At 38.6% G+C, this 19,064-nt stretch overlaps 1 pseudogene; it reads right to left on the bottom strand.

Moving 5' to 3' along the window:
• Positions 1-1,812: 1,812 nt before the first annotated feature.
• LOC112907421 (WASH complex subunit 1-like) lies at positions 1,813-5,030 on the bottom strand (annotated as a pseudogene).
• Positions 5,031-19,064: the final 14,034 nt, after the last annotated feature.

Here is a 19,064-nt window from a genome sequence, read left to right as displayed (position 1 = left end):
TGCACTGCTCAACAATACAATTTATTTTTCTGGATTCTTGCGTATTTTGTCTTTTATCGAATTTGGTAGTTGTATAGAAATGGCAAAGAAGTAGTGAAATTAGTCTTCAAACATTGTTCGAGATGGGGACCAAGATGATCAAAATAATTATAGTTAATATGAAAGTTGATACAGTTGATATTCAAGGGGAGATTTTGTTTGAAATACGCTGAAGTTTGTTAATGATTCTGATTTACTTCCTGTAGCAGGCAGCCGAACAAATTGCAAGTGAGCATGGGCTCGTGGCAGGAAAAGGCTGAGGACACTCTGGACAAGTGAGTAAATTAGTGAGTAAATTAAGTGAGTAATTACAGTGAAAACCAATCAATCAAATTTAATAGAGCTCTACATCTTACTCCTAAGAAGGTTTCCTATTATTTTGAAATGTGCTGTCTTTCAGTGGAAGGGAGTAGTGTCTCCCTGCAGGGTAAAGGGCAGGTTTTTCTGTGGGGAGATTAACCCAGAGCTATTGCTCAGGACTGGCAATCCCTGCTCTTACAGCTTATAATATTGTAGGAAAGGTAAATCAGGGAGGTTGGTTTTCCCAGAGTAAAATATGTCCCTAAATAAGTGATTGAGATCTGAAACATCTCACCATTACCTTTCACAGCTTTTGAGAAAGTTTATTTATTTTTTTTAAGATTTTATTTATTTATTCATAGAGACACAGAGAGAGAGAGAGAGAGAGAGGCAGAGACACAGGCAGAGGGAGAAGCAGGCTCCATGCAGGGAGCCCGACGTGGGACTCGATCCTGGGTCTCCAGGATCACACCCCCGGCTGCAGGCGGTGCTAAACCGCTGCACCACCGGGGCTGCCCTTGAGAAAGTTTAAAGTGGAAGAGGTGTCCCAAGAAGTTAGTCAGAACACAGCCTTTCTTTAATTTGTTCAATAACCTCTATGGGATGTACATTATGCACCAGCCACTATTCTAATTATCTGAGCCTAATTTCATCTTATCTACAAACACGAATCATTTCGTATAGCTTTAATATATACTAACTTTTCCAGGAACATAACTGCCGCTTGAGATATGACTGCCTTGTTTGATTTTGCTCTTCCATGTGTTTGGAAGTTTTCCAGGAGTTGCTCACCATTTCTCAAAACCATACTAAGGATGGCAACGCTGTCCTCTTCCCTGTTCATGGCCTTTCAGTCTCCAATAAAGTCAAATGTATCAATCTGCCTTTGAGCTGTTTCACTCACATGACTCTCTGTGCATGTCCAATTGTTCCAGCACCACGTGCTGAGAAGACACCACTCTCTCCACTGAATTTCCTTTGAATCTTTCTTGAAAAATCGATCCTTAATATACGTGTGAGTCTATTTCTGGACTTTGTCTTTTATGCTGTTGCTTGTCTAATGCTTATGTCAATACTGTATTTTCTTGACTACTTTGACTTGAAATTAAAGTCCTTCATTTTAATCCTCAAAGCGGTTTTGGCTTTTCTTGATCATCTGCATTTCTATTTATTTATTTATTTATTTATTTATTTATTTATTTTGCACTTGGTTCTTGCATGATACTTCTTTATTGATTCATATATTTATTTCAGTCTGTAGCTGGAGGAGACCACAGGCAGAGAACAAGTGCTCCCTGCTCCCGGCCACCTGGCCTCAGAAGCTGGCCACCTAGCTCCTTAAGGCACAGGCCTGGGACAGTCCTCCACAGGAAGCAGGGGCCAAGAGACCTGCAGGCCAGGCAGCTCACCCCGCTGTGTCCATGTGAGGGCAGTAACTAAACCTGAGTTTGGTGGGAAAGGGTAGCGGAGCCCCTAGAATTCCCCGTCATCCTCATCCTCCTCTCAGGTGGCTGCTGTGGGGGAGGCAGAGGTGGGATGGAGTCTGACATTCGGGCGAAGGCCTCCTCCTGGCCCCTCACTGGCTCCTGTCACAGGTCCTTTCCCAGAGATCCCTTTATGCCTCATGACCAGCTTGATAGAGATCCGAGATCAGGTCCCCACCTTGGCTTGTGGCTCTCACTTGCTCCTGCTCCTTCTGTTTCTTCTTCTCCAGCTTCTGCTCCCTGACGCTACGGAGCTTGGCCTTGCCTATGCCCCCAGCCTGGCGGATGGACTCCAGCAGGGTGGCCCGGCCACTGGAGGGGTCCACCACTTCCTTTGGAGCTCCTTGAGTGGTAGCTGAAGGAGACACACTGCCACTGCTGTCCTCCCTGGCATCTTGGCCAGGGGAGGCTACGGCCTGGGGTGGGGGTGGGGGAGCGCCGACCAGCACAGCTGGGGCTGGGGTAGGTGGGGGTGGTGGTGGCAGCGGAGGTGCTGTTAGTACCCCATCTTCCAGGTCTGGCTTGAAAGTCTCAGCCACCTCTGTGTGGAAGGTGGGCAGCTCTGGAATGGTGCCAGGGGCGGAGGGGGCGATGCCAGGGCCCAGGTCAGCACTGCACGTGAGGTCATCGGCGATGACCGACAGGTCGGGCAGGTAGGACGGCACATCAATCTCAGGCACTTGGCCCAGGTCAGGCACACAGAAGTAGTTTTCTGGAACCTGTTGCTCCAGCTGCTCCTTCTTGCTGATGGACAAAGGGGCATCGAACAGCTTCTCCTGTCTCTGCCCACAGCATCACATGGGTCTTTGTTACAGCACCAGCCAGGGGGTCCAACAAGACATACTTTTTGTACAGGTTCTCAGTGGTGATGAATAGCAGCAACGAGCTGAGGGAGCTGATGTTGCTGGGAAGACCTCCAAGCCCCTCCTCGGCCTCATCCTCAGGCTCTGGCTTGGTGTTCACACACACACGGAAGTATTTCAGCTTCTCCTGCAGGGCCCACTCATCCAGGGGCCGGTGCTTGCTCTGGATCCTATGGCCAGGGCGTCTCTGCAGTCCTGGGTCCTGGGCATCCGTGAAGATGGAATCACACTCCTGTAGGCGCTCTGGAGCTGGGTACTTGGCACTGGAGAACACCTTGATCGCCTTCTTGCTGCCCTTAATCTTCTCGATCTTGGCCTGGGCCAAGGAGACCCTCTCCCCAATGGCCTGCAGCTGCTTCTGGCTGAGCTCTACTCCTTGGGAGATCCTGCTAAAGATGTCTCCAGAGACCTTCTGTAGGTACTGCAGGGCATCTGCCATCTGCTGCATGGCCTCCCTCTGCCACAGATCCGGTTGGATGCGGGGCACTGCATAGGTCTGCCCTGCCGACGGGGGCTGGGTCCTCACCGGAGTCCTGGGCCTGCGCGCAGCCTGGCGCCCCGGCTACCGCCGCACCCGCTCCGCCGGGTCCTGGCGCTGCCCCCTCTCCCTATTTATTTACTTTTAAAGTTTTTTTGTTTTGTTTTGTTTTGTTTTGGAGAGAGAGAGAGAGAGCTTGGGGGGGGGGGCAGAGAGAGAGGGAGAGAGAAAATCTGCTGAGTGCATATTTCCCACTTGGGGCTTAATCCCAGGACCCTGAGCTCATGACCTGAGCCAAAGTCAAGAGTCAGATCCTTAACCAACTGAGCCACCGAGGCACCCCTGATCGTCTGCATTTCTATATGAATTTTAGAATTACTTAAAGAAAACCCAAATGGCCTATTGAAATTTTTGACAGGATTGTATTGAATCTATAGATCAATTTGGGAAAAATTGTCATTTTAGCAATACGGAGTCTTCCAATCCATCAACAAAGCATATCTCTTCACTTACTTAGGTCTTTTAAAATTTCACTTAGCAATATTTTATAGTTTTCAGATCTTGCACATCTTTTACTAGATTTCTCCCAAAGTATTTTGTATTTTTTAATGCTGCTTTCAGTTTCATTTTTAATTCCATTTCTGATTATTCCTAGTATATGGGGATAGAACTGATTCTTTTTTGAAGATTTTATTTATTTATTTATGAGAGAGACACACACACACACACAGAGATTGAGAGAGAGAGAGAGGCGCAGAGACACAAGCAGAGGGAGAAAGCAGGCTCCATGCAGGGAGCCTGATGTGGGACTCCATCCCGGGACTCCAGGTTCATGCCCTGGGCCAAAGGCAGGCACTAAACCGGTGAACCACCCAGGGATCCCTAGAATTGATTTTTGTATAGTGATCTTGTATGCTACAAACCTGCTGAACATACTTATTAGTGAATTGCTTTTTGTAGATTCTATTAGGTTTCCTATATAGATGATCCTCCTGTCTATGAGTGACACTAACTAGAACCTTTAACACAATATTGAATAGAAGTGGTAAGTGCAGACATCCTGTCTTATTGCTGATCTCAGGGGAAATGCATTCAGTCTCTCACCATGAAGTATGATGCTAGCTAGCTATTGATTTTTGCTTATGGTCTATATCAGATTGAGAAAAGCCCATTCTATTTCTAGTTTGCCAAGAATTTTATCAGATATTGATGTTGAATTTCATCAAATGCTTTTTCGGGGTCTATTGAGATGATAGTTTTATTTTTATTTTTTACATGGTAGATTACATTGATTTTCTTTGGTGAATGGTGAGTTACCTTGATTTTCAAATGTTTAGCCAACATTGCCTTCCTTGGCTCCAGTCCCATCCACTGGCTCTGAGGTTTGTGAGACATGAGAGAAAAAGCATCCATCACTCAAGTGGACATGTATCAGCCAAATTGGAGGATGAAGGACAAAATCAGAAGAAACCAAAAGCTAGAGGAGAGCTTGCTGACAACAGAGACAGTAGCAGAAGATACAGGAGAATGGTTAGGGCAGTATACCGCAGGGCCTTGGGGTGGCTGATGGTGAATAGTGTGGGCTGCATTGGAAACAAGATGATTCAGAGCATTACAGGGATGAAAATATAATATTTAGACAGTTGGGAAACTTATACTTTGAGCTTTGAAAGTGCATGACCTAGATGGATGCTCTGAGAGTCTAAGGACTAAATCGAATCATCCTTCATATGAAATCAGTCGTGGCAACTGCAAAGATTTGCAATATCTCACTGCTGCATGTTCTGAACAACAGCTCAGACACTGGTCTCCATACATGCAGGTTCTTAGGATGAAGCACGTCCCAGAGACTGTGGCATCTGGCATGGTGTAGGCGAGAGATGGCCACAGAGACTCAAGCCTGATATGGCATCTGCTGAATCTGAAGGACTAAACCGTTTCTGCCTCATTTTAGCAGGACACTGTCTACATAAACTCCAGCTAATCTTTCCTGCCTTAGCTGTTGACACACCGTCCTTGAACCTTAACTCAGCATCTGGGGATCTGCTCCTTGCAGTTCAGCACAATTCCATGAAGCTAACTGGCTTTCAATCTTTTCCCAGACTCCTGTCGCTAGGCTCTGCCTATCTGCATAGTATTAATGTTACTTATGCTGCTTCCAATCTGTACCACAACATGAGTGCCCTAAACATTTATTGCCAGACTCTCAGAATGGTATAGTATATACCTGTTGGAAACTTCTCATGTATCATTCCCCTCTCTACCTCCCTTCTATAGTGGGTTGTTTCAGCCCTTTCTGTTCCCAATAGAGTCAATTTTGTTATATCCAATTGTATACAAAGATAGAAATCACATTACAAATGATTTTATTTTGGAATTATTATATTTTGGAAACCTCTGCCACTGCTCTCTTTCATTGCTGAGTTAACACTGAGTGGCTATAGGATCAATAATATTATACTTATGCTCATTTGCACTTATATCTGAAAGATACATTCAAGTCATACTTGAGTTAATATGCTAGACTGGAACAAAATGGACCAATTTAACTTCCATTTTTGTTACAGCCATTACTTTGGCATAAGGTAGTCAGCAGAAGAGAAGTATGATAAGAACTAAGGAGTATAACCCATTTCATAATTAAATGCTACCTGCAGATGGGAAGCAACTGGAGCAGCACACATAGCTCTACCACAAGAGGCAAAAACTCCAGGCTGTTTTGGACTCCATGACTTCAAAATGCAGGTTATCCTGCAGGTTATCCCCAAATTGCCAGTAATATTTCCAATACCTTCTAGATTAGTTGACACTAATTAAAAATAGCTATTGTTTAGAAACTTAAAATAAGATGAGTATTGGGTGTTATACTATATGTTGGCAAATTGAATTTAAATAAAATTTAAAAAATAAAAACTGTAAAAATGATCAATATCATGGAAGTTTGTAGTATGTGTATATTTAAGTTGATGGTTTATCAGGAAATCCTGGGCAAGTATGTGCTGAAGGATGACTTCTGGAAATGGGGCTACAAATAACCACAACCACTCAACACACTGGCAAGATTAGTTCTGGTAATGGTAGTTGCTCTAGAATTTAGTATATTTTGTTTTCTATGGAATCTCAGTATTAGAAACCAGCAACTCTTTGAGCAGTTTTCTTTTAACTAATGAAATGCTACATTAAATTAAAAAATAAAGACTTTAGAAATTGCAATTTTCTTAGTGAGAAATAGTTGAGGAGTTCTCCACTTAAATTTTGTAAGGTAAATTCTGTTTACCCAAATTCTCTCAAGTTGTAAAATCCACTGTCATACAGCACATGGAAAGGACATTAAAAATAATCTGAGCCAAGGCATCTGGGTGGCTCAGTTGGTTAAGTGTCTGCCTTTGGCTTAGGTCATGATCTCGCAGTTCTGAGATCAAACCCTGCATTAGGCTCTCTGCTCGGCGGGGAGCCTGCTACTCCTTCTCCTTCTGCCCCTCTCCCTGCTCATGATCTATTGCTCTCACCAATAAATAAATAAAATATTTAAAAAATAATTTGAGCCAACCTCTATGGGCTGGATCTTGTCAGTTATTTTAAAAGATACTCTTAAACCTTTAGTTCTCTGAAATATAGTAAATAAAACTCATTTTAAGACCATTATAATTTTTCCAGGGATAAAAATCTAAGAAAACGATTAGAATTACTAAAACTCTCTTAGGACATTTCTGTATAAAGCTTTTCATGTGTATGCATAAGTACATACATATTCACATACACTCAATGGTAATAGAAGACATACCTCCAGGATGGTAAATCCAGCTATGGATGTTCCTTTGTAAATGTTAAATCCTTAAAATAACATATATATATATTTATTTATTTATAATATATATATATTATATATATATTTATTTATTCAGGTATATACTTAAATCTTAAGTATATATCCTTTTGGTCTGTTTTTTCTGAAGAACTCTGACTACTATGGTGGACTACACAAGGGGTTAGATACTGAGAGGCATGCTACATCAAGTAACAGTTTACCACAATTTGTATTCTTTTCTGTCTTCCCATAAGCAGTTTTCAGGATGGATTGAGACAGGTATTAGATTTAGAGAAAATGTGAAAGAAAGAGAAGGAGATAGCTAGAGGAGGCATGGAGCACATTCAGATTGTGGTCAGGTCACTTCTTCCTCTGAAAGAAGTAAGAAAGAGGAATTGGGTGGTAGGGGCCTCAGACTCTAGGTAGGTCTAAGAAAGGTTCATTCATGACAATGGGGAGTCTTTGAACCAAAGTTACAGGCATTAGATTATTAGAGAAAATGTGGCTGGCATTGGTCTTTGAGTCCATAATTTCATGATCTGTATCTGGTGCATATGTGATTGAGTATCCCCACATGCAACTCTTCTTTATCCAGAGATCTGAACAAAAGGACAAGGTATCTATTCCCATTAACCCAGTATGAAATAGTGAGATAGGGGTAGATGACTGCAATAGACACTCCCCTTCAAAGAAAGGAAAGGGATTCTTTTTCTAGGTAAAATGGAATGAGAGTACCTCTTTCACTGAATATAACTATCAAACCTGGACAGACTGTCTGGAACAGCTATTTGAGAAATCTGAAACATAAATGATAGCAAGTGGATTAGGAAAGAAGATCAGAATTCAAGTCTGAATAAATCTATGGTGGGTATAATACTTTACTCCCCCCCGATATCCCTGAACAAATAAAGTGGGCATTGGAGGGCAAAAAGAAGCCCACTAGTTCTGGTGCACAAAGCAGGAAAAGAAACATATAAAACTCAGAGAGGGTATGAAAATCCCCCCTTTTCCTTTTTTTCCTTCTGTTCTCTCATATTCCATCCCCTAAGTAATCCCATGGTGATGAGACACAGCCAGAAAAAGGGAACTGCAGGAGCCAAAACCCTGAGAGAATAAAAATGTGCTCCCTTTTCAGTAGATGCTTCCATAACAAGACTAGTGTCCAACTCCTCTCTCACTGCTTCTTCCTTTGTCCTGGGAATTGGCTGTGGAAGTACATGAAGTTGCAGAAGCAGAAGTACACAGCAGAGTGGGGTAATATGGAGTTGGAGACCAAAATGAGGAGCTCTAGGGAACTGGAAAGACCAGAAAGGTTGTGAAAAGACAAGAACTCAGAAAAGCAACCTCATAAAGTTGATTATGAACTCTTGGGCCCACTCCTAAACTGTGAATTTGATCTGATCCTACTTCATGTGGCAAAAATTTTAAGAGCTGAAATAATGATATGCTACCACACAGGTGCAAGATTGACTACAGAGTGGCACACATATGAAGTAGATCCAAATAGCAGTGCAAAAAGCACTGCAAAACATTTGAAAACTGATTTGGAACTAAAGTTGGAACTATAGCCTCCAAGGAAGATTGGAACTTGTGACCTGAATGCAACCAATTAAACTGCCTGATTGAACAAAAACATCAACATTCTCCGCAGGATTTAAACAATACCCAAAGTCTTGTAATATTAAAAATGACCAGGATACAATGCAAAATTACAAAACAAATAACCAGGAAAATTTAAACTCATATAGGAAAAGAAGATGAACCGATGCAATGCCAACATGACAGATGTTGGAATAATCTTAAGGTTAGCAATATGAGCACTACCGAAGACAATGGAAAAACAGAAATGTTCAACAAAGAAAGAGAATATTGTATTAATGGGGGTTTTTTAGAGAATAGAATCAAGAGGAAACCTCATTCTCATATTTTCTCTTTCTCTATTAGTAAGAGATTTATTGTAAGATATTGGCTCATCAGTTATAGAGGCAAAGAAGTTTGACAATCCACTGTCTGTAAATTGAAGACCCAAAAAATCTGGTGATGTAGTTCTAAAGGATACAGAGGAATATTACATAAGAATAAAAAGGTCAATTCCCCCCAATAGCCAAAACATTCCTAAATAAGTATGCACCCAATAGTAGATCATCATATATACATAGAGCAAAAATTGACAAGACTGAAAGAAGAAAAAGACAAATCCACAACAGTAATTGGAGACATCAATACTCCTCTCTCATAATAAACAGAACTAGCCAGAAAAAATCAGGAAGGCTACAAAAGAATTAACATCACTAACCAAAGGTTTAACTATAGACTCTATAGAACCGACTCCACCCAACAACAGAATACATCTTTTAAAGTGTACATGGAACATTCTTCAAGATATATCATACCTTAGATCATAAAACAAGTACTACAAAAGTTTTAAAAACTGAAACCATACAAAGTATTTTTCTGGCTCAAGAAACCAACAATACAAAGGTTACAGGAAGTCTTCAAGTAGTGGAAAATTAATCTACATACGTCTAAACAAATCACAGGCTAAAAAGTGAGTCTGAAGGAAAATTAGCAAATATTTTGAACTGAATAAAAATATGACATATCAAAATTTGTGGAATGTGAGGCAAATTTACAGCATTAAATGCCTTTTTAGGGAAAAAAAGTCTCTAATCAGTAATTTAAGCTTTTACCAGAAGCAACTAGAAAAAGAAGAGCAGTTATTCCAGAGCAAGCCGAAGGAAGAAAACAGGAAGGGTAAGAGCAGAAATTAATGAAATACAGTACGGAAAATTTAAAATAAATAAATAAATAAATAAATAAATAAATAAATAATAATAAATAAATAAATAAATAAATAAATAAATAAATAAATGAAACCTGGTTCTTTGAAGAAATCAATCTAATTGTTAACCTCCTAAGCAAGACTAACCACGAAAAAGAGGAAAAAATAAACTAATTATCAACATTAGGAATGAGGGAGAAGATATCATTACTACTCCAAGATATTAAAACAATAATAAAAGAATGCTCTCAACAACTATGCACATAAATTTGACAACTTAGGGGCAGCCTGGGTGGCTCAGCGGTTTAGTGCTGCCTTCAGTCCAGGGCGTGATCCCAGAGACCTGGGATGGAGTCCCACGTCGGGCTCCCTGCATGGAGCCTACTTTTCCCTCTGCCTGTGTCTCTGCCTCTCTCTCTCTCTCTCTCTCTCTCTCTCTCTCTCTGTGTGTGTGTCTCTATGAATAAATAAATAAAATATTTTTAAAAAGTGAACAACTTAGATAAAATTGTCCAATTGACCAATTATCCAAAACCCATAAACTACTAAAACTCACCCAAGATGAAATAGATAACTTCACTAGTCTTATAAGAAAATAAAATGGTCTCCATTTACAGATGACAAATTTGGAATGAGGCACACAGCAAATCCTTGAAAATTCTGAAATCCAGCTGGACACATGCTGTCAGAGCTTCCATTGCTGGCCTAGGTACTTTTCTTGATTACAGTCTGGGTCTGTTCTATAAGAGTGATTCTCATCAATCGTTTTCCTTCTTGGGTTCTATCCTCAGGGAGGTCTTTCCTTTTCCATAGGAAATGGCCTGTGTTTGAAATTTTTGAATAACTGAATAGTTTTTCCAGTCTGTTTCCTTCCCATAGAATGTTGGTGTCCAGATGCTTTTTCATTTTGAACTGACTACAGTCCTTTTTAATCCAAGCTGATGCTCTTTGGATATTCTATGAATCTAGTTGAAACTTACTCCGTGTCCCCAGTGCCACATCAATAATTCTTTTTCAGACACATGTTTCTGTACTTTGCATGGAATGACAAAGTGCCATGGCACAACGTTCTTAGTATTCCTAGAAATGTTTTTTGTCTAGGTGAACTGGGGGCCTATGAGGCACCATCTTCAGTCCTTCTGAGTTCTTAAGGAAGGCTTTTATAGACAACATTTCTGATTTGATTTTTTCCCCTAAGGCTGTCTCTTACTTTGAGAAAGGCTGTTTATTACTCTGCTGGCTAAAGAAAAAGCCCTGGCTGGAGAGATTAGAAATGTAAAACCTTTCTATTTTCCTCAACCCAGCAAGACCTGGATACATATTTCTTCTGAATTATTTGCAAACTTAACTATCCTTTCTTAGTTCATTTCTTTTCATGTCATACACAAAGAAGTCATCCTTTCATTGGAAATCTCCTTAAGCTAGATCCTCAAGTTTATTAGGTACAAATTTTTTAACTTTCATTTTACTACAGGGACAGTCATGAAATTGTTTTATGAAGAAAAAACACAGATCACCATTTTTCAAACTTACAGTAGCAGTTTCCTCAACATTTTTTTCAGCATCCATTAAAATTTGTCTGCCAATCCTCCAGCTTCTGCCAGCAGCTTACTTGCCACTTTTCCCAACCTATATACCCAGTGCCTAGTCTCAAAGCCTATAGTTTTTTTAAAGTAAAAATCCCTTTCTATATACTAGTTTCTGAATGTATTATGCTACTTTACAACAAACCCGCCTTAAAACTTAAGAATTCCAACAATAATTATTTCTCATGATTCAACAGGTTGGGTGGGAGGTTCTTCTACAGGTGTTGCCTATGCTAACGCACGGGACTGTGTCCAGCTAGGTTGATGAAGAGCTAGCTTACGTAGAATGGCTAGGTCTCTCTCTTCATGTGTTCTCTCATCCTTAAAAGATGTTAACCTGTCTTTCTTTACATGATAGAGGTTGGCAATATTCCCAAGAAGTGAGCCATAGCTTTTTGATTATGTTTGTATATGTCCCAGCAGCCAAGCCAGAGTCAATGTGGGAAGAGAACTCACAAGGTCTCTTGTGGATGCCATGAGTCATGATTCACTGGGACTCACTGATGTAACAATCTACGATGGGGATTTGTGTGGGAAAAGAGCAGTTAACACTTGATGTTTGGGCCAGAAAATTCCTTTGGAAAACACATTGTAACAATTAACAACATAAACTTTAGGTCCTGTGAGCCTCAACATTTAGCAGGTCCTTTTACATCAGAAGTTCTAAAGCATTTAATATTGCCCTTTATAGAAGACAAGGTATTTTAATTGATAAAACATTTCCTATAAGATAGCCACCCTTGTCAGCAACATAGAGGGGTATATTCTGACCAGTTTCATGAACATATCTAATTTACAAAGTATGAGACCCAAATGAATGATGAAGAAAGCAAATCCATTGTTCCTGGAATCTCTAATGACAGTAATGCCAAAGAGAATGTGAAAAATCAGTTGTTATTATTTTCCAGAGACCCTAACATATTGTAGGATTCAGAGCCTGAGAAGGCTATCAAATGCAAATTTGAAAGTTATGGAAAAGTCATATCTTCAAGATTTTCATGTTCCTTATCATTTCTAGCTGTCTGGGCTCCCTTCATCAGTCACAGTGAGGCATTTTTCCTTGATGTTTCACCACTGTAGTTTGTTTAATTGAAACAGTACTCATATCTAACATTGGCAATTAAATAATTAAAATATTAATCATATTGGTTGTATATGTTTCAGAAAACAAGTGGGGAAGATTGTTTTCTTTTACCAAGGTATTTCAGAATCTTTATTTGCAATAATTTCTCTATATACTCTATTGATGCTATTTAATAGGCTATTCTTAATTCTAGGATACTTCACTCCTGTTCATTTGCTTAAGAAAAGCGGTATTCAAAAATCATCTCACGATTATTATATAAATAACGGATGATTGTATGAATAACAAGACTTGATTTATACCATTTTTTTTTGAAATCTGAGCTTATTTTTCACCTCATGTTATATACTTTACTTTATTTTTTCCATTCAAAGTAATAGCTGAACTTGGCCATAATAGATTAGTCATTTCTCTGTTTTTTTAATCCTCTCAGAAAATTCCTTCTTTCTCTTTCAATGTGTTTAAACAGGAAAGAGATATTAATGTTCATTTGTATATACTTGATTTAATTCATGGTTTTTGATGCAATTAAATTACTTTTAACACCCAGCTATGTTTTTGTTTCATTTGAGGTATGTCATTTAAAATATGAATAATATAATAAGGCTGTTCCAGAAATCTCACAGAGGAAGACATAGACATGGCCAACAAGCACATGAGAAGATGCTCCGCATCATTTGTTATCAGGGAAATACAAATCAAAACACATTGAGATACCACCTCACACCAGTCAGAATGGGGAACATTAACAAGGCAGGAAACCACAAATGTTGGAGAGGATGTGGAGAAAGGGGAACCCTCTTGCACTGTTGGTGGGAATGTGAACTGGTGCAGCCACTCTGGAAAACTGTGTGGAGGTTCCTCAAAGAGTTAAAAATAGAACTGCCCTAGGACCCAGCAATTGCACTGCTGGGGATTTACCCCAAAGATACAGATGCAATAAAACACCGAGACACCTGCACCCCAATGTTTCTAGCAGCAATGTCCACAATAGCCAAACAGTGGAAGGAGCCTCGTGTCCATCGAAAGATGAATGGATAAAGAAGATGTGGTTTATGTATACAATGGAATATTACTCAGCCATTAGAAATGACAAGTACCCACCATTTGCTTCGACGTGGATGGAAACTGGAAGGTATTATGCTGAGTGAAATAAGTCAATTGGAGAAGGACAAACATTAAATGGTCTCATTCATTTGGGGAATATAAAAAATAATGAAAGGGAATAAAGGGGAAAGGAGAAAAAATGAGTGGGAAATATCAGAAAGGAAGACAGAACATGAGAGACTCCTAACTCTGGGAAACGAACGAGGGGTGGTGGAAGGGGAGGTGGGCGGGGGGTGGGGGTGACTGGGTGACGGGGCACTGAGGTGGGCACTTGACAGGATGAGCACTGGGTGTTATTCTATATGTTGGCAAATTGAACTCCAATAAAAAAATAAATTTATAAAAAAAATATGGCTGTTCCCTATTTGGACACTTGGGTACTTCTACTTTGTTAATGAAGAGGCAGCTCAAGTTTTATAAAATCAGAATTATTGGTTAGATTACATTTTAAGATAAGAACAAGATATAGTTTTAGCACAATAAAAAAAAAACCTGATAATTTAGGCCTTAACAAAACTATCTTATATATATGCTTGAGTTAAAATAGGTAATTTTGTTAAAGCAGAACGTGCTAAACTGATACATTATGTAAAAATTTTTGAAAACATTCCCAAGTGAAATGCTTCTATCAGTGTAATTATACCAATGATATACAATTTACATATTATCTAATTTGGCTTGTGACGGGTTTGCTTGAAGGTATGAGCTGGAATATTGCAGAGTAGTGGAAGTCCCTGATAGCATATACAAGATGACAAGGAAATTACTTGGTGGAACACTGGGGCAATATTATTTCTTGGACCCAGCTATATGCCAGGTATCCTTTGCAGAATGCATTTTCTGATTTATTTCTTACAACAAAGCCAACAAGTAGATGCTATTAAATCCATTCCACTGTTAAGGAAATTAACATATATCAAATTCAGACTCAGATTTGGTGTTGTATGTGTGATGTGATTGATTTCCAGTCAGAGAAGAGAGAAAGAGAAGTCAGGGGATGGGGGTTTAATCTGAATGCTATATAAATCTTAGGGAAGACACATGAATTCCTACACTGCAATACTGTTACCTGAAATTTTAATTCTAACATATCCCGTTTTAGTAGAGTATTGTATTCGTGTCTATGGGACATACACTTAGAATTCCTCTTTTAATAATCCCATGACTTTGTGCCACTCTCTTTCTCAGGATCTGTAGTAAGCCACAAACTCCATGTCCTTTATTGAATTGGCATGATGAAGCGTATAAAATAGTTTTTATCAGTATAAAGCTAATTGGCTCAACTTGCAAATTAGTCTAATAATACACTAATCAACTAAACCCATCTGCCTCAATTTCGTATTTTATAGTCAGAGCAGAAAGGATGCAACTTAATATCCTAAATATCATAATTTGAGTCCGGGAGCAATACCAACTTGTCACTCTCAAAGCCCAGCTGAAGGTGAAACTGGAGAATACACTTGCTATGCAGCAGCTCAAAAGTGTAAGAAATGAATTTTATGTGAAAAGAGCAGAAAAGGCTGAAGGGGACACGTAGTGTGTTTGTTGTGCCTGACACTGCTCTATTTTATTTCATTTTCTGGAGTATGCCCTGTGCTCTATTTGCCCAGCAGCAGAATGAGCTGTAAATGATTATTTCACCTAGTGAGATAAATCTGATTACCAAAAATGTGAGTCAGGAAAGGATTTCTTAGATTTCGACAATAAAACTAGACTTACAGCTGTCAAAAGTAGTGACTGGTTAATTTTCACAAAATTTAATTTTCAGAAGTCTTATTTACTATACATAGTATTCCATAGAAGACTCATCAGTTTGCCACTTCAAATAAAAGTCTTAGAATAAAGTGATATTGCTCCTCATCACCATACTTTTAAATTCCCACTTAACATAGGAACTATATATTTTGCTTCAATGTCATAGATGTTAATTTCAGACCCTCTTTTCATCAAAGGCAATTTCAACTTTCTAGATGCTAATACTTACTTTTACTTTAGAAAGGAAAAAGATAGATAGATAGATAGATAGATAGATAGATGATAGATAGATAGATAGACAAACGGACAGATGGACTTGGAAGCCAATGCACGTCCCTTTTTTATGGGTTGCTTTATCAAATATTAAAGAATGAACAGAAGATATATTGTTTCAACAACGAAAGCCCACTAAGAGTAGTGTATTCGTTCAGATTTCAGCAGTTATACTTGCATCCATGCTATCAAAGCCCCTGGAATATTTTTCAAGGAATCTCTCTCACTTTAAGCTGTGCATCAGTAGCTACCGTGGGTCAGTGAGAACCATACAAAGGAGGGTCTTGGATTATGCCTACAGTGTCAGGCATTTATCAGATTTACACGTTGGTGATGATGAATTTCATATGTTGGGTGTAAGGAGCATATTTCTGAGTACAGACTCCAGTATAAGCCCAGTCAGTCATCCAAATGGAGGCTACATGAAACTGTGGGAAAGGCAAGCCAAATTCATCATCACAGCCTAAAAAGCACACAACATTGTCAGACAGGATAAAAATATAAAATCCTATCATAGGTTGTTTATTAGAAACACATCTAAAATTTACATATACTCACAGAACAGATTTGAATAGAAGAATGGGGGGGGGGGAGGTACACTAGCCAAACATTATGCAAAAGATGTCAGACAAAATTAACTTTAAAGAAAAGAGCATTATTTGATATTCTCCAAGAAGACAAAATTTAAAAATGAAGTAATGGAATCTTTCAAATGTCTCCTTGTGAGCCAGGATTCTTTTCCTTTTTATACTATTTTGTAAAGGCAAATGGATTTTCTGGTGTGTGTTTTCTAAGTGGAATTAACTCCTAGTAAGTTTATAGCGTTTCTTGTCAGAACAGTGATATTGCATATGAACTCCCTTACATTAATTTAGATAATCAAGTTTCAGTGGCCCCACATTCTTTCTCAATTTTCAGCATATAAATTATCAACATTACTTAAAATCTTAGTTTCCCTCGCTATGTAATATGTCAGGGTGGCATGGGCCCAAGGAATAACATCTTATTCTAACTGCCTAAATGTTTACAGGATTAGTCAATTAAATTTGCCATTAAATATTTAGGGAGACGGTTTTGTAACAAATACAAACATTTGTTTTACAGTAGTTTGTTAAGCATTTTTTTAAAGGTTTGAACATTCGATCAGCAGCACCATTAGTATGAGACAGCTATTACACTCTGTACTATTTCATGAGCATAGGGAATTTAGAATATTCTGACATGGAGCCCTATGCTGAGGGCTCCAGAGTTAGTTTTATATTTTGTCATACAACAAATTAACAACCTGGGGGGGTGATAACACAGTTTTGAGCCTAAGGTAGTCAAAGCTATGTGAGTCAGCTCCAAAGAACTAGTACCTTAGCTGATTTTGAGAGATCAAATTTAAATGAATGTATCATCTCCAAATCCACTCCCTGGAGACAGATGGTGATGATGATGATGATGATGATGATGATGATGATTTTTTGTATCAGGAAAAGACACAAGACTGGGGCAACATTAAGATAATGAAGCACTTTTGAGAAAAGGAATACCTAAAACATTAGCTGTACGCTTTATCACCCTTATATTGTATTTGTGAACTTCAGGATATTTTTGCTCAGAGATGGTTCTATAAATCAGATTTCTTTGGTTTTAAGTGATGTTCTTTTTCACATATTGTTTATGTATGACAATGAGATGTAAGCAAGTTGTTTTCTCTTATTGCCTTGAGACCAACTTGCTTAACTTTAGAGATATCTTCCAGATTTAGAGATGCTTAGAAGTAAACTATAAAAGCATGAGGACTGGGAGTAAGAGAAATTATATTTTCTTCTTTATCAAAACCAAATTTAAAAAGTTCATTTGGATTTTACTATACTGTGCTAATTAGTTTTATAGTAAAATACAATGCTAACCCCAACTGCAGCAATGATTTATACAGATTTATTATAGATTTATTAAAAAACTAGAATGCTATTGAAGTTTTGCTATATTTACAATGCTACATTTATATACATGAAAATACCCCTGAATATTAATGATAAAATCTTATGGTTTTAAAGAGGCACATTTCCTCCTAACCCACTCATCTCCATATATTCACAAGCCCCAAGATGAATTTTCACAAGTAATGTTTAGATTTGTGAAAGAAACAATTGAATATTTCCAGTATCTATCTTCTTTCCTTCCTTCCTTTCCAGCTTTGGGAGACACAGAAGCATATAAAATTTCATGCACAGATTAAGGTTTGTAAGACCTGTGATCCACATTCATACTTACTCAATGAGTTGGCTGCAACAGGTCAGAAGAATTTGAGCAAAGTAAGGTACTTGTGTCTTAAAGCACTGAATAAAAGTGATCCTCTGCAGACTTACACACACACGATATAAGAAATATGTTTCTTAGAAGTAGCATTTTAGGGGTGTCAGGGTTGCTCAGTACGTTAAGTGTCTGCCTTCAGCTCAGGTCATGATTCCAGGATCCTGGTATGGAGTCCCATATCACAGGGAGTCTGCTTCTCCCTCTTCCTCTGCCCCTCCCTTCTGCTCGTGCGTGTGCTCTCTCTCAAAAATAAATATATAAAAGCTTTTTTAAAAAGCAGCATTTAACTATCCTGTATAACTCTAAGAATGAATCACCAATGAATACTTTTACCCTGCAACTGTTGATCATGATTAACCAATAAAGTTTCCCATCCAGCCAAAAACAACATCCCCCCCCAAAAAAAGAAGAAACAAGATTGAAAATAATATAAGCTTGTGATTGTGAGACAAGAAGGAATTCAAAATATATAAATATCTTGAATGTTAATACAAAAAGATAATTAGAAGAGGTTACCTGAACCTACCCATACTATTGAATACCTCTTAAAATTAACATAGCCCTGACTTCATGAGTATCTGAGAGCTTAGCCTGTTCCCAAGAAAGTACTTGAGCCATAATCTTTTATAGCAGAAAAGCAGAGAAATATACTTCAAAGTGGGTACCTATACTTCAATTTGCCAATACGACTTTGCCTCAGTGACTATGTTAATTTCTCAATTGAACTTTAAAAAATCAATTCTCATTTTTTGACATTGCTGAATGATTTAAAGATTGTAGAATGTGAATACTAATATATCTGAAATGTTTTTAAATAATCACCTTTTGCATAAAGGTAACAGCACATAGTCTTCTAAGGACTTGTTTTGGTTTCAATGCTTTGAAAAGAAAATATCACGGACCAGTAGATCTTTCCACACCACTTTCTAAAGGTTCCTTGACTATGAAACTTTAGCCTGATAAGGCCTCACACCTCTTCCTCATCAGTTTATTCTGCAACATGATGACAACATGGTTTCAAGGGTAATTTCCAATTACACCAAACCTGTAAACTGTGGGTCACTGAGATTATACAAAATTGGATTTGGCTTCCTTTTAAATTTCACATTTATCACATAATCGGGATATGAAGCATCCCACAGAGAGGAGGTGGCATTCAAAGGAACGAGCAGAACGTGTTTAAATAATACACACTACCAAA

This window comes from Vulpes vulpes, chromosome 4 (assembly GCF_048418805.1).
Source record: "Vulpes vulpes isolate BD-2025 chromosome 4, VulVul3, whole genome shotgun sequence".
In the NCBI taxonomy this organism is placed as follows: domain Eukaryota; kingdom Metazoa; phylum Chordata; class Mammalia; order Carnivora; family Canidae; genus Vulpes; species Vulpes vulpes.
The sequence above is the reverse complement of the archived record's forward strand: the minus strand, read 5'-3'. Positions and strand labels throughout refer to the sequence as shown.